The sequence below is a fragment of the Haemaphysalis longicornis genome, unplaced genomic scaffold, assembly GCF_048455015.1.
Source record: "Haemaphysalis longicornis isolate Haplotype H1 unplaced genomic scaffold, Haemaphysalis longicornis Haplotype H1 scaffold_4, whole genome shotgun sequence".
NCBI lineage: Eukaryota > Metazoa > Arthropoda > Arachnida > Ixodida > Ixodidae > Haemaphysalis > Haemaphysalis longicornis.
Window position 1 is genome coordinate 226,177,433 of NW_027526361.1, and position 16,053 is coordinate 226,193,485.

A 16,053-nucleotide genomic window follows, 5' to 3' on the forward strand; every position below is an offset into this window, starting at 1 on the left:
TTTGTTGAAAAAGAACAAGACATTACGCTAATATAAGACTGAAAATTTGTACACAAGAGATATTAACAGTGTTCCTTTATTAAAAAATTCCTGCATGCTTGGTTTTTCGATAGCAAATGATCTTGTATACACCTACTGCAGAACAACGCGTACCACCTGCTGTTGCCCGCGCCCCCTCCTGGCGGCATATGAGAAATCATGGGGCAACAGCAAAGGAAGATTCCACCAGCTGGGTTTCACGTTCTGCTTGGAACGCACGGGGCATAGAGTTTCTTACAATATACTTACTAAGAAACTCTATGGCACGGGGAGCACGGCAACGCGGTTCTATAAACCTTGAAGTCGGCCGCCTCGATTCACGCTCGTCTCCGCCGTACTGCAGCGCTGGCATCGAGGAACCCCGTGGAACGCGGTAAATTCAAATCGCCTTGAGCAAACCTTTAGTGTGTTTACCTTGGGATGAGCGCGACGGAACAGGAACAGCATGAGAGGTGAGCGGGAAAGCGAAGGGGGGAATTTCCTTGGCAAATGTCTACAAAGACTATCGCCTTTTGACGACATTTGCAACGAAAGGAGCAGATACGAGGCCATTTTTGTTACCGCGTTTCATATCGATGCGTGCATCCATTGCTACACCCAATTTTAAAACCATAGCAGCGTGCGCAGCGCAAGTGAAGGACCTTCGTACTTGTGGCAAAGAAACGAACGTGCCTTTCTGGTAGAATTTTCCTTGAACTCTTCCTGGCCTTCTTTGAAGTTCTGTGGGCGCAGGAGTATCGTCCTTTCAAGGCTGAATCGGTCATGCATTACAACAGAATTTTCTAAATAAATAAACAGGCCACATACAACAGGCCCTCTCAAGAGCACCACCACACCTCCGCCCGCCTCCTCCCCTCTACGCCCCCCCCTAACACACACACACACACACATACGGGTGCACGCTGATGTGATTCTTCCTGGATCCAAAACTGTACCTATATGCATTCGAAAATTTTGCATGAAGGGCATTTTGAGCAATCGTCAGCATTTCTTAAGTAACCGAAATAACCGAGGAATTATCACGGTAAACAACTTTGCAATTTTTAGCCAATCTATCCTGTCGTAGCCTGAAACCATGCTTTAGTTTGAACATCACGGTCGCTGTCAACCAAGGAAATAGTTTAACTGTGTCATTACTGTCCGCTTCATGCTAAAGCATGGTTGTATTTGCTCTTTCTGTATGCGGGGCCATGCCAATACGCATGTTTTCTTGGTGCACTCCGGGAAACAAAATGCTGACTTGTTTCGGGTATCCCACCATGCCCGAAGGTCATGCTGGCTCTGCACAGCTGCCCAATCCTCTATTTTCTGGTGGACCAAGGAGATTTCAAACATAATTTCCATTTCCCGCGTCTGCAACGAAAACTACAAAACTTCTGTGCGCCCTATACATTCCAGAGCCGCCCATGCTCATTAACTGCAAATACTTTTTATCGTTTAGCTTTAAAACCGGCAGTGTGTACTCGGCTGAAAAATGGCAGCGCACGCGTCAGCTAAAAAAGTATGACCTTTTATAACTCTTTCCTCAGATTTCACGACAAAATTCAAAACGCAGCAATATTTTGCTCAGCTCGCACAGAACATGCCTAACCGCAATAGTATGACATCGCCGTATTTGCGTTATTATTTTTTCTTGCTAAATATAAAGTTCGATACAGCATTGAATGGCGAACTTTGCAGTGACTTGCTCTACCTCATCTGGGAGTGGTAACTAAAGGGAGTGGCTACTCCAGAAAAGGTATAACTTGATAGTACACGCATTCAGGCAGATTATATAGGGCATTTATGCACGAAGCATTCAAAACTTGGCCGGTAGTAATGCAGCTATTTGAGAACACCAAGCTCATTACAGCAGACTCTACATTTGGGCTGTGCGGAAATGTCAACCAGATTCATTATGTTACAAAGCACAAGCTTCTCATGTCCTCCCCGAGTCCTGATAGAAGCTATAATATACGAAATGGACTGCGTTGAGACTCAAAACAGAAGCGCAAATTTAAACTGGCATGACTTAACAAATGCCGATGGCTCAATTATTCCGCTTTTTGTGTGGACTAATACGGCCAGGTTCGTGTAATTTTAGCCCTTAACAACGCTGTTCTTGCGCGTGATGTCTGTTTAGGGTTGATATTTGTTGAAATTATTGGTAGTGATATAACGCTTCTTGCAGGTATAATTCATAGCCTCTCGTTTTTTTTTTTTTTTGAATATAAGACCTGCGCTGCACATAGCGTAAGTGCAAAGATTCGATGTATACTGCACAGAATGAGCGCCATTGGCTTTACACTGGCAGCTAATGTACGGACGTTGAATGCAAAAACATTTTACTTTGCATTTTGGGCAAGAACAACTAAATAAAACATCTAATTCTTACGGCCTACGTCATATTATTGCGGATGTCACACTAATCATACTCCAAACGTTGAAATAAACCAAGCGATTGCATGAAACTATGGCCGTTTAATGCAATGCCTGCACAAGGTTCCCGTGCGTGCAATGTACGTCCTGTATCACGGGCATAGATTTGTACCACGTGGTCTGCGGATTTTCGCCCAGTTTATAACTTAACCTGGCACAAATACAATCATAATCAACACCAATATCATGAGAGAACCTTAAAGGGCCTATTTGAAGACAACACACCACCTTGTTCAATATAATAGCACTAGCCTTTGGTAACTCGTACAGCTCCATTCCAATTACAGACGTTTTTTCAACCGAAGCAATGCAACAAATATAAATATTCAAATTTAGCGCTGCAGTGAAGTAACATCGCCAGGAGTGGTATATATATATATATATATATATATATATATATATATATATATATATATATATATATATATATATATATATATATATAGTGTGGGCCACCTCGGCGCAGGGAGTGGTGCGACGCCCGCAGGGCACAGATCATTACACACGACAAAGCCCTGATAGTTCACAGCCGGCAGGAGATACCAATCTTCTACGCAGAATGCGTGCGCAGCATAGGCAGATAGTGGCGCCCATAAGAGGGGGCCAGACAAGCCGAGGGCGCGGTCAGTCGCGCGTAGTCGAGCGGTGGTGTTTGACCCGTGGAAGTGAGTGACGAGAGGCCCGTACCTACTCGGACGGAAGGACAACAGCACGACGCAAGGTCGCCGAGGAAAACGAGTAAGTGTCCGCTTCGCTTGACCACGGCTGGTTGAATTGTCGAAGCTCCCCGACAAGCGAGTTCAGGACAGAGCGTTCTTTGCTGGTGATCACTGTTCCACTGCTCCGCCCAGCCACCTGTTATCATGAGACGGTGTCTGTCGGCTTGTTATCCTAGGGTTGCGTTCTTTTATGTTCACTGGCCTGGAGAAGGGCCGGCTAATTTTGTGTTTTTATTCTCGGGGCGTAGAATAAAACTTGTTCATTTATTACTGCCATGTCTTGGTGTTTCCTCATCACGCGAAGCGCGGCTCGCGTACCCACTTTACAAGAAGGCTAGTTCCTTCACTGGCGCCAAACGTGGGGCCCTAGGGGCAACCTTCCAGCGTTTCAAACCCTGCATGCGACGCATAGGAGCACCAATCCAATGAGCAACTTGCCTTCGGAATTCAGACTGCGGGGCAACGAGCCAGAAAAGATGCCCTGTATAAACATCCGGGTGGCAGGAATGGACGTACCTGCACTTTTGGATACGGGGGCCACAATTTCTGTGTTTGGAGACGTCATTAAGAATGGTTGCAAAGGAAAAAACTTGACTCTGCGCCAAGTAAACACAACCGTGCGCATGGCCGCCAACCAATCCGTGTCGGCACCATTGGCGGCGGGGCTCACCGTAACCGCAGATGCACGCAAGCACAGACAGCGATTTTTGCACATCCCCGGTCTTTCTTGCCCAGCAATCCTAGGACGGAATTTTTTCGTGAAGGCAGGGATTATAATTGACCTCAGAGCCGGTAACTACCGCTACCAGACCGACCACACACCGATCAAATTTGGAGCAAGTTCGCCGGAATCGTTACTCCAACTTCGCACGGAAGTCACCCCTCCCGGGCCACCCAGACAAGCAGAGGGCTTAGAGACCGTGTTGAAGACGTTCGAAGGACCAGCAGACCAAAAGGTAAAACTGGCGACTGTACTCGAACCATTTGCACCAATGTTTACGGAGACCCCCGGAACCGTCAACGTGTTAAAGCATCGCATCGACACGGGTAACGCTCGCCCCATCCGGTTTAATCCGAGGCCCTTGAGCGTACACAAGCAGGGACGCTTAGACGGGGCACTACAAGAAATGTTGAACACCGGAGCGGTACAACCTTCAAAAAGCCCGTGGGCATTTCCCATCGTCCTAGCAGAGAAAAAGGATGGAAGCACTCGCCTTTGCGTGGACTATCGGCGCTTAAACGCAATCACTACGAGAGACTCGTACCCGTTCCCATCGATCGATGCAGTCATGTACTCGCTCGGCTCGGCGAAAGTCTTCACGACGCTCGATTGCAGCAGGGGCTTTCTACAGATCCCCCTAGACAAAGCGGATAGGGAGAAAACTGCTTTTACCTGCAGCAGAGGACTTTTCGAATTCGTCAGATTGCCTTTCGGGTTGTCCAATTCCCCAGCACCATTTCAGCGTGCAATGGATATCATACTTGGCGATGCCAAGTTCACCTACGCCATGGCATACATGGACGACGTGGTTGTGTTTTCAGATAACATGGAAGATCACCTGGGACACCTTCAAACGGTTCTTCAGCACATGCAGAATGCAGGACTGACAGTGAACCCTCGAAAAGCACAGCTCGCCAAGGACAAGATTGACCTCCTGGGTTTCGTTGTCGAGCACGGCGCGGTGAAACCCAATGAAGACAAACTACAGGCCATACTGCAATTCCCGCGCCCCACCGACGTGAAGAGCTTGCAACGCTATTTGGGAATGGTTGGCTTCTACAGACACTTCATCCCTAATTGCTCCGACCTATCCAGGCCGCTCCACCAGCTACTTCGAAAAGGCGTCGGCTGGTCCTGGACAAACGAAGAGGAACAGGCGTTCCGCATACTTTCCAAAGCGGTCGCGGACACCGCTACACTACGTCTGCCGGATCTCAACCGTCCCTTCGTCGTTCAAACAGACGCAAGTGATTACGGAGTCGGCGCAGTTTTGCTCCAAGAGCACCATGGCATACTATGCCCTCTGGCATTTGCAAGTCACACCCTCTCGGGAGCCGAGCGGAACTACTGCGTTACAGAAAAAGAGTGCCTCGCTATCCTATTCGCCCTCAAGAAGTTTGACATGTACCTAGACGGAGCGAAATTCACCATACAGACCGACCATCAGGCTTTGGCATGGCTATCACGCTTGCAAAACCCCGCGGGTCGTTTAGCCCGATGGGCGCTAACTTTACAGAAGTATGACTATACGGTGCAGTACAAGAAAGGCACCAGCAACAAGGTGGCGGATGCCCTGTCCCGCGCCCCGTTGCCAGGCAGAGAGCAGGCAACCCCAGAAGCGCACGCTATTACACTCCACAGCGAAGCATGGGGAAGTTTAATCACCCATGAACAACTGTTATAAGAGCAGCTGAGTGACGAGGAGTGCAGGCGCATTTTCCTCTCGATTGCCAATTCACACTAAAAATTTTTACGCCCAAAAGGGTGCTTCAGCTTGTCGCCGCAGGAGCACCCTAAAAACTGAATATTTTACGCCCTTTAGGGTGCTTGGATTTTGTCGCCGCAGGAGCACCCTCTGTGAAGCACCCCAGAAGACAGGTGCCTTATAACACCCTTTTCCGCCTAAAAGTATCCTAGGCTGCTACTTAGCACCCCAATCTGTAGGAGCATCTTCTGCAAAAGCACCCACCTAAAGGGGTACAAAACGGGTGCGTCATCCTCGGTTCACAGGTGCAGCAGGTGTGAGACCACATATTGCACAATATCACACACGATTATGGTATGAAACATTCGTGCTTTCCAAGCTCGGTTCTGTGAGACATTCCATTGAAGCTCAACATCAGCTGATAATTTCCTTGAACTTGTGTCACCGATTGTTAAAACATCAATTTAAAAAGTCAGGAGCCACATCTCAGTACAGTTATAACTTTAGAGGTAGTTGATCACCCAAAACTTCGTAAAAAACCAATTATATGTTCACTTTGCCGAACTGCAGTACACATCCTTCGAGATTCACTGCAGAGCCTAACCATGCTGTGCAGTGAAAGCAATTAGGTGTGCAACACTTCAACCACACAAAACTTCCTTGAACCTTAAAACCCTTGGCTTCTTAGTATTGCATCAAACTTCCAATCAAGGTAGCTACCTGCAATGTTTAGTGCCTTATTCTTGAGCTGAGCAGGAAGGTTCAATATCAAGGAAGACCAAATGCAAAATGTATAGTTTCCTCCGTAATGCGGCTCATAATATAGTTCCCTCCGTACTGCGGCTCATAATCTACTTATAAAAGTTGGGTACCCAAGCCATTTATTTTCGTTTGCATTATTCTTTTTGCTTTACGGAAAAATATTCATATGGTACAGCACTTGCAAGGTTTGGTGGTATTTGGAGTTTTATAAACATACCTTTAGACTAAATGACCCCACAGCAATAACAAGAAAGAACTGCAAACATCACAGAACAATGCATACAAGTTCCCTGGTGAAGCCCATGGTTGAAATGTAATGCCATTGTTCAGAAAACATTATTTTATCATGAGGCTAGCTTGTACATGGTGCCTTGCATTATGTCCCTGCCGGTGGATGTGGGGTCATTTGTCACTGTTGCAAATGAAAAGCCAACAGCCAGGGCCCATTAGTTTTGGCTAGTATTACGAGGTGCCTCACGGTAAGCATTCTACGTCGATAGACTTTTTTAGAGTTGACTAGAACTGAAATCAGCAAAAGATTCTCTACAAAACATTCATTCTATCCGCAGCTTTAGGGTTTGCTAATTTCCATAGTTGGGTTTCTTCTGCCTTTCTTAACAACATTTTTCTTTTGATAAGAAGGTGCACAACCAAAAGCAAAAAGCTTTTCTGTAAACCTTTGGTAGCTATATAATTGTTACAAAATATTTTACTCTAAATATGGCAGCTTAAACTGAGAATATTTGCATTTAAAAACATTAAAATAAGTTTAAATTGATCATAAATTTTTAGCTGTTTTTACGCAAAACTGTACATGGGATATGAAGTGCACCACAAGGAGGGCTTTGGATTAGCTTTAGCAAATTTGGGACATTTAAGGTGCACTGAAATCTCTACACATGCGCTTTTTCACTTTCTGTATCCACCAGGAAAATGGCTGCCAATTTAGACAGCGATTCTAAATAGTAGTTGACGTGCATTTTAAAATAATCACAAACATTATAGCCACAAAATTAATTTTTACAAGTTGTAGACATTGCCAGTTACACCAGACATTGGACTACACTGTCAAGAGCTTTGACATCTACAATGACGTCTACAAAGCAGGCTTATACTGGTAGAATGTTTCATACCATAATTACTGTGTGTTCAGAGCTCACGTGTGAAGTATGGATACTGCTGCTTCAGCAAGAACCGAGGATGAGCACCCTTCCTGGTTCTGAAAAAAAATAACAGAGGAAACGCCTTAAGCAGGATTCTGAAACGGGGTTGAATGAAACAAGAATGAACAAGAAATTCTTTCAAAACATGTAAAGCAATGCAAACAAATATTTATTTCAACTTATTTCTACAAAAGACCACCTCATGAAGACTGGTGGTGGGGTATTGGCTCAAAAAAAAAAAAGCAGAGAGCACTTATACAAATGCTACAGGGAGCCTTCGCAGCCAACAATTGTTTGAACACACCTAAACTAATCACTGTTCAACAAACTCATAAAAAATGTTTGAATGCATAAAAAACCAGTGGTAAACACAGGAAACAGTTAAAACAGAATGACAGCACAAGTTTGTCCCGTCGTTCTCTTCTGTGTCCTGGGTTTTCCTATGGTTTTTCATCCATTCAAACATGTACCAGCTAGCCCAGTCCAACGCCTTGGTATCATAAAAATATGGATAGTCAATCCTTACACAAAGTTGAAATAAAAAGAAAGTATAAAGTAGGTGACAAAATTAAAACAACAGCAAATTGGTTGGCTTTTAATTTTAAATGATAATATAAAAAATAATGGCATGAATGAAAGTGAGCAGCACGCGAAGTACCTTGTTGCTAGCCCGACATTCCACTTTGAAGCAAAATGTCCGCTTTCAACACTACATAGGCTAAACATGCAATGAGGCATTCCTTTAGGCACACAAAATATACCATAATTGTTAAAAAAGCTACGAATTAGTTGAAAAAACCTGACCACGACAAATTGGAATTAGTGACTAGATACAGTTTCAGAAATACACAGCGACATCATATAAAAATATATGGTTCCCATACAAAGATTGATCATAACAAAAATTCAGGACATTTATCAGACTGGCATCAATGTGCAAAGCAGCTTAATGAAGGAAGACGGTCTTCACTAAAAACATGTTAACATTGGGAGCTCATGTGCTTCCCTGCAAGTTGGGTGTGTAAACCCACTGACATCTTAACTAACCCGCCTGAATCATCACTTGATAGACATTGAGGAATTTTACGAATTGGTTTATTGTAGCCAGCTGTCTAGTTTATTTCCCTATTTTTCTTGGCATTTCGTGTCTAATTCTAAATTTGGTGACTAGATAGCTTTTACTATGGTCATGCACTGGTGACAACGAATATTTGATTTTACTTTAAAAAAATTTCAGTTTTGTTTTATTGCTCACCAGCCAACGATCTGAAATATCAGAGGTGCTTAAAACGTATGTTGGTATTTCCTTCCTGCAGTGTAGTACAACTAATCATGACTTTTACCATAATTTGTTCACAAATCGTAATATGTGGAAAGTATTCAGCTTAATGAAAATGTCATTTCAGAAGCATGCACAATCAACAAGGCCTCAATGACTCTCATGACGTGGTCCACTTGTTTCTGTCACAAATAACCTGAGTGCAGACACATTCCACCGAAGACGAAGGTAACATGCCCTCTTGGGTGATGAATATTTAAAAAGCCTTACGAGTAAATTTGCTGCTGAGCACGTGAAATTGTGGCATTAAAACAAAAGATCCCTCTGCGGCATCTTTCACTTGGAGGAGCGCTTGACCACAAACTTTGAGAAGCTGGAAAATGCTCCATGAACCGCTCCAGCCAGCAGAAACGATGCAGGACACAAGTTGGTAGGCGGACCGTTGGCATCCTGCGATTGTGAAGATATTTCTGTTTAGTAGATGCTCTTCTTTTTGTACCACTGTTTATTTCACCTTTAACAAGCAGCTGAACTCCTTAACGTTCGCATAATAAAATGCTGCAATGCGGAACAGTTAGCAGGGTTACCTCAATTTTGCTTTTCTACGAATTAACACAATGTAGCTAATCTGCACACAACTACAATCAAACTACAATTTTCACCTACTTCACTGCTAACATCAGCGTTTGACTGCTCAAGCACAAATACAGGTTAGACATGTGAGCAATCTGCTAAACGTATCCCCACAAACTGAACAATCAGGCATCAGAAATCGGCAAGGAAGGAGGTGTCACGTTTAAATGGCACTTTTTTTGTTCAAAACATAAACAACACCTGGAAGCTTGAAGCGTGAGAGGGGGTCTTTCACGCTGACAATGTCAGAACATAGCTTGCTAGTGGGCACCTGCACGATGTGCACAATGTGTTTCTTGAAAATGCGTGCGAAAGTTTGATTGATGTGTAGGACGAGAATTGCAGCACGTTTTGACACAGGCCTTGTGGACGCTTCTGCCTGCTAATGTCAATGTGGATTCTTGCTAGTCGCCCTCTTCGCTTCTTTCTGAATATAATGCTTTAGGCATTATATTCAGGACAACGACTGCATCAAAACGTGCAGCAATTACCTACGTCCCACACATCGGTGAAACTCTCGCACACATTTTCAAGACACGCAGTGCATACATTGTGCATGTGCCCACTAGCAAGCTGCGTTCTGACATTGTCAGCGTGAGAGACCCCCTCTCACGCTCCAAGCTTCCGGGTATTGTTTATTAGATTCCATGCGCTGAATGCAAATCAGTGTACATTGGCGAAACGGGCAATCTGCACAGAAGATTAATGCAGCACTGGAACGAAGTGAACAAGGGCCATGCAAAAACAAGTCCACTGGCAGAGCACCGTGAGAGGACGGGACACGTGGTCGACTGGAACAAGACAAAATTACTGACAACTGAGTGCAATCTATCTTCTCGATTACTGCTCGAGTCCCTCATTGTTCAGACGACGCCCAACATCATCAACATAATGGATGGCAATCTGCACCATATCTATGCAAACTCATTGCGCCGCGTAATGCCCAAAATATAGCTTCGTTTTCCACGACACATGCTCACCGTGAACAAGCAACAAACCGTTAAATGGCTTTCTTGACTTGGTCAGTGACCTACGTTTCATCACTGCAATAATGCTTTTACCTGCCTACACGGCATTCCGTCAAACACTGGACTACACCACATGAGCCATTGGCGTTCTTAACCTGCACCAGAGTATATAACCTTTCACTACTGCTATGAGATAGACCCATAAACGCACTTCAATATGGCCTTTATATTTAGCTCTTGGAAACATTATGTATAATTTTACCAGCAGCTGGTACTATACCAAAAACATGAAAAAAAAAAAAAAAAAACGGTGGTTTAACACGCCAAAGCTACACTTGGGATATGGGGAGCACTGTAGGGGAAGGCTTCGCATTAATTTTGACCATCTGGGTATTTTTGTGCGCATCGAAATCTCCAAACACGGGCGTCTTTACGTGTTGCCTCCATCTGAAAAGCGGCTACACCAAGCGGTATCTAACCGACATTCGCCTCCACAGCACACCACCCTAGCCACGGCAGTGTGTTAAACATATGAAATAAAGCGAGTTTTGGAGTGCAAATGAAAATATTAATCACACGTCTTATTTTCCCAATCGATGTACCTTTTGAAATCCACCATGCAATCCCCCCTCCCCTACCGGCCTACCAAAACACCTTTGTCTCAAGAGGTAATCAGGCTGTTGTTAATGAAGTAAGTATTTACAATCCGAGACTTGCCACCGTTAAAGTCATGCACTTTGTTTTAGAGATAAGCGACATTAGCCATTTGCAGCACCAGGAGTTAATTGTGTTAAGATCAGATTGAAAGCATTGACGGTAGTAGTTGAAAGAAATTGTGTGATAAATTACAACATCATCTGCAAATAGACCTACATGGGAGGATATGCAACATGGAAGATAGACCAAGCAACCTGCCTGGGGGGACAACAAAGTGGCACGAGCAAAAGAAGTATAAAGTTATTAGAAGTAAACTGCATTTGAGAAGAATGAAAATCTTTTGCTCAAGTGAGGACATTAGGGTGAAGTTTGAGAAGTAGTCTGTGGTGTGCAATGCGATTGAATGCTTTAGAAAAATCGAGAAAAACTACCGCAGTTTGTAAGCCTGTGTTAATGGATCAATGTAGATCGTGAACAAATCCTGAAAGTTGTGTTTCTCAAGTAACCCTTGTGAAAACCGTGGTGATACTCGAATGTGATATTGTGATTTTATAAATAATTAGCGACCTGAGAGTGGATGAAATGTTTCCTGACCTTGCATATGGTGCTTGTTAGGGAAATTTAATGGTGAAGTACCGTCTCCTGATTTAAAGACTGGTGCTACCTCGACTATCTTCCAACCATTGAGATTACTGCCTGTCATGAGAGACTGCGAAAAAAGCGCTGTCAGAATTCTACAGACTGCGGGATGTACTTTTCGGTATAGTATGATTATTACCAGTATGATCTGAAGTAGACCAGTTTGTATTGCAAGTTTAAAACCATATCGAAAGATCCTAAATGTTTGCTTGGCTTGATTACATACGAATACTTGCTTCAAAGTCAGTTCAATTTCTCTTCTTGCCCTTTAGTCGTCAGCCCCAGATTCTCTTCAATATCTCTGCTAAGCAATGACACGCTCCATACGCACAGCACTGCTTCATGAAAATGTTTCAAATAATCAGAGGCCACAGCACTGCTAACAGGTATACATCATGGCAAGTTCCACAACATGCAATAACTAACCTGAAAGTACATAATCGGTGGGTGCACCGATATGGCAGCAGTGCCTGGACCGATGTGTCGAGCAAATGCGCTGACTTCTGAACGGGTGGTCCAAGCGGCCAGATGATGGATGAATGACCATTCCTGGCGGCAAAGCGTACGGAGCACCAACGAAAGGCCAGGCAGTACTTGGGTACAGCAGGTGCAGTGTCGGTTGGCCAAGGGAGGCCCTGGCAAAGCCTTTGAAACTGGACTGGAAGGCAGCTGACCCAGGACAGCCAGCAGCAGCACCTGCAGGTGCATAATCTGTGAGTGTGCTGACACTTGTTGAAATACAAGAAGAGCACACACAAAGCACGAATGCTTACATCAAGTAGATTTTTAATCGTTTAAAGACAGTAACCTCCAAGGCACTAATAAGAACATTCCTGGAACACCCCCAGTGAAATTTAGGTCACAGTAAGAATGTATTTATTAGACCCGCAGGTACTGTGAGTACTATGCATGATATATGCAAAGCTAGCTACTGAGCTAATTTGCATGGAACGCATGCTAGCAGCTCATCTGTATCCCTTTCTTTCAATCGGAACTGGTGCGTGATAGTTGAGGCTCCTCCATTTCAATGTCTGACTTGTATCTGCACGTTCAATTCTCCAATATAAATCGAGTTGAGTGAGTGCCTACAGCTTTCTTGTTAGTCTCTGTATGGCCTGCGGTTTTGCGAAAATGAGAACTTGCGAATTGGCTCAATTTTCAGCACTAATTTAAACAATACATATGCCTCTGATATCAAGCCCCAGACTTCCCGAGAGCTACTCTGACAGAATCGGCAGGCGCCTCGTAGGCGTTGTGAAATCTCCCCCACTACCCCGAGACTATGCTAGCTCCCTGCGAGGCCACATGCGCGCATTTCACCTTCAATTTGCACGTATGTGAATTCTATACCTCTATGAACTCTCAGACGGGCGTCGTCATATTCGTGCCGGACTCGTGAAGCTCGGCAACGTAAATTACCGCACTCGCTCGCTGGCGCGCGGCCCGAACTCTCTCACCGTTTCCGGCCCTTGCATACTATTTTCTCCACCTTGCACTTTGTAAATTCTCATGTTTAACTACACCTCGTGCGCCCTCATCTCTTGCCTGCTTTTCTTCCAGCACAACTCCGTCAGCACCCGGTCGACGCGTACGCTGTCGGTGCGCGTTGGCGAGCGAGTACGGCAATTTCGCTGTTGTCGAGCTTCACGAGAACAGCACACATATCGCGGCCCGAAGACCGCGAGGCGTACGGTTGCCGGTCTCGCGAGCGCAATAGCTGCGAAGCGCACTGCACGGAATTCGTGGGGGGGGGGGGGGGGGGGGGGAGAGATTTCACAACACCTACGAGACGCCAGCCATGGAATCACGTGTACGCGTTTTCACATGCACTTCCAGGGAACCTCCTGTTCATGTTATTTCTTGGTATACCGCGGGTATTCACGAGGGAGGACTAATCACAGCGTTGTGCCACTCACGCGAAATTGCGACTGCGATCTGCAACCGCAAAGGCACTGTTTGAGAGACACATAAACAAACGCCCCGGTGTTAAAGAGCCTTGCGTGATGTGAAATTATTAGCAGCCGTGTACCATAGCGCGAGCATCGTAGCCAAGGTCTAGCTTCAGAGTAAATTGATGCTGACTTCTGCGGAAACGGTGGACTGGGCGCCAAACAAGTATACTAACTCACCTAGGCTCTCAGAGCAAACGAGATGGGGGTCTAGCGAATTACTGATCCATAAACACCACAACTCGTTCCAACCAAATACAGAATAATAAAAAATGCGTACTTACCCGAGCAAAAACGATGTTTCCAACGTACAATTCTCCTTCACTGTCGTCTTCATCTCGCGGACACACGAACACGCTTTGTTCTGATGCAATGTCATCCACTTTTGACGCGCAGTATTTTATCCGGCGATGATCGTTCTTCCGGGGTCCCCATGTTCAACACACGCGTAGGTTGGAAGGGTAGACATCACCCATAAAGCTTCTATAACTATGATTTAAGCTTGAAATAGATAAAACGGATTAAATCACGCCACCAACCACTCGGCACAAAACGCCATGAAAAAACACGCACAAAAGTGAGAGATAGTTGCCAGACTTCAAATGCAGCACCTCTATGTTTGACGAAAATTGTGTTACTACTGTAATGTTGGTAATTATCTTTCTGCTTTCAAAGTCTGAAATGTGTTTATAACTTAAATTTAAGGTTTTTAAACACAAAAAGTGAATACACATAAAGTAATTGACATATATACTGATATTGTAAAGAGGTTTGACGTTTGTTTTGGTTTTGTTTTCACGGCGGGCTTCTCAAGAGAGAACGTGCGAGAAAACGAGCTACTTTGGGTTTAGGAAGAGAGCGGTAAATGTCGGCGTGATAGAAAGCAAGGAACAGGTGCTTACCCTGGTCGTTAAAAAAGGAGCTAATGAAACCCTCACGTAAAAAAAAAAAAAAAAAAAAAAAAAAAAAAAAAAAACGTTCGACGAGGAATCGAACCATTGACCTACAAAACAGTAAACGGACGCGTTTACAAACAGCTATGCCGGCGGGCGGTGTTCGAGGTGCCTAAAACAACTCTATACTTACGTAAGTTGTCAACGAATATTGTCGCTTGTGTCTAGTCATCGCCTCCTTTAACGATGGTCTAGTTTATGCTGCATTTTTGAAATTCTGGCTGTCCTAACGCTTGTTTCTCACGCACCGGTCTTGCAGACGAGGCCGCATTGCTAGCGCTGCAAGCGATTGAGCCAAAGCTCCATTATTTGACTCAAGAAAAGCTATCGCAGTCAACCCGACCTTTTCTGCGCAAGCCACGGCAGCCACGAAATAAATGGAATGTGCTGTTAGAATTATGGCGTTGATAACGCTTGTTTGACCGGCACCGTCTTGCAGACAAGCAACGTCGCTCTAATACTACAAGCGATGTCACTCCTGGCATGTCAGGCGCATCAAACCCATCGTGTAAAACGACTGCTAACAGTGCGAAAACCTCTGAGTTTGTAACAAGTGGGGATTTGCGGTGGCGGCGACGTAATAGGTACAGCAAGCAGGTAGGCAGAACAGCAGCGTAGGGTTACAACCTTTCCCCGAAAAAAAAAACGGGCCTTCCGGGGGGGGGGGGGGGAGGGGGGATTGTGTTGAAAAAAGACGCCATGTTTTTTAACATGCAGTGCCATTTATTGTAGTGTTTTCTTAGAGAGAAATCAACATAACGTTTGTACTGAAAGTGATTGAGAGCTTGGTTAATCGCTCTGCATGCGCTTCACTGAAAAGTAACCGCAATTGCTGACCGCGGCGGTAGAATTTCGTTATTTTGTTCTTCCCTTAGGTCCCCCTCCATCTGAGGCAGCACGCTCGCCCGCGTATTTTCTCTGCTCGCGTGTCTTTGCGCAGCTTGTCGACATAGGCGTGCGCAGAGTTCTCAATTTGGGGGGAAAAAGTCTTACCGCTGCGCCCCCCCCCCCCCCCCCAGAGCAACTCCCGACCTCTTCTCACTGAAGGCCTTGCGGTGCGAACGCAGTGCAAAGAGGGATGGTTATAAAATTTTTATTTCAATGTGATGGAATTGCAACACACACAAAATATTTCTGAGCAGAAATTTTACTTTCATGTGTTACATCGGCAAGGCATGGGGCAAATTTGGCGCCCCCTTCAGATGATTAGTGGGGGCGGCCGCCCCCCCTGCCCCCCCTGTGCGCACGCCTATGCTTGTCGACACGTATTTATCGTCTTAGTTGTTGAATTGACGCTTATAAAACGCCAAAACGGGCATAATCACGGCACAAAAGCCAAAAAACCGGCTGATGACGGCTGGTTTTAGATATGGACCGGCAACCGGCCCGCTGTTTAAAAAACCGGTCGGGCCGGTCCAAAACCAGGAAGGTGGCAACCCTACGGCAGC

General features: G+C 45.1%; 1 long non-coding RNA gene across 1 annotated transcript; it reads right to left on the bottom strand.

Moving 5' to 3' along the window:
- Positions 1–7,675: 7,675 nt before the first annotated feature.
- Positions 7,676–14,202, bottom strand: LOC144179671 (uncharacterized). Its single transcript, XR_013324323.1, has 3 exons — positions 13,937–14,202; positions 12,130–12,399; positions 7,676–9,256 (listed from the first exon to the last, which is right to left on the bottom strand). It is a non-coding gene; the product is annotated as an uncharacterized LOC144179671 (long non-coding RNA).
- Positions 14,203–16,053: the final 1,851 nt, after the last annotated feature.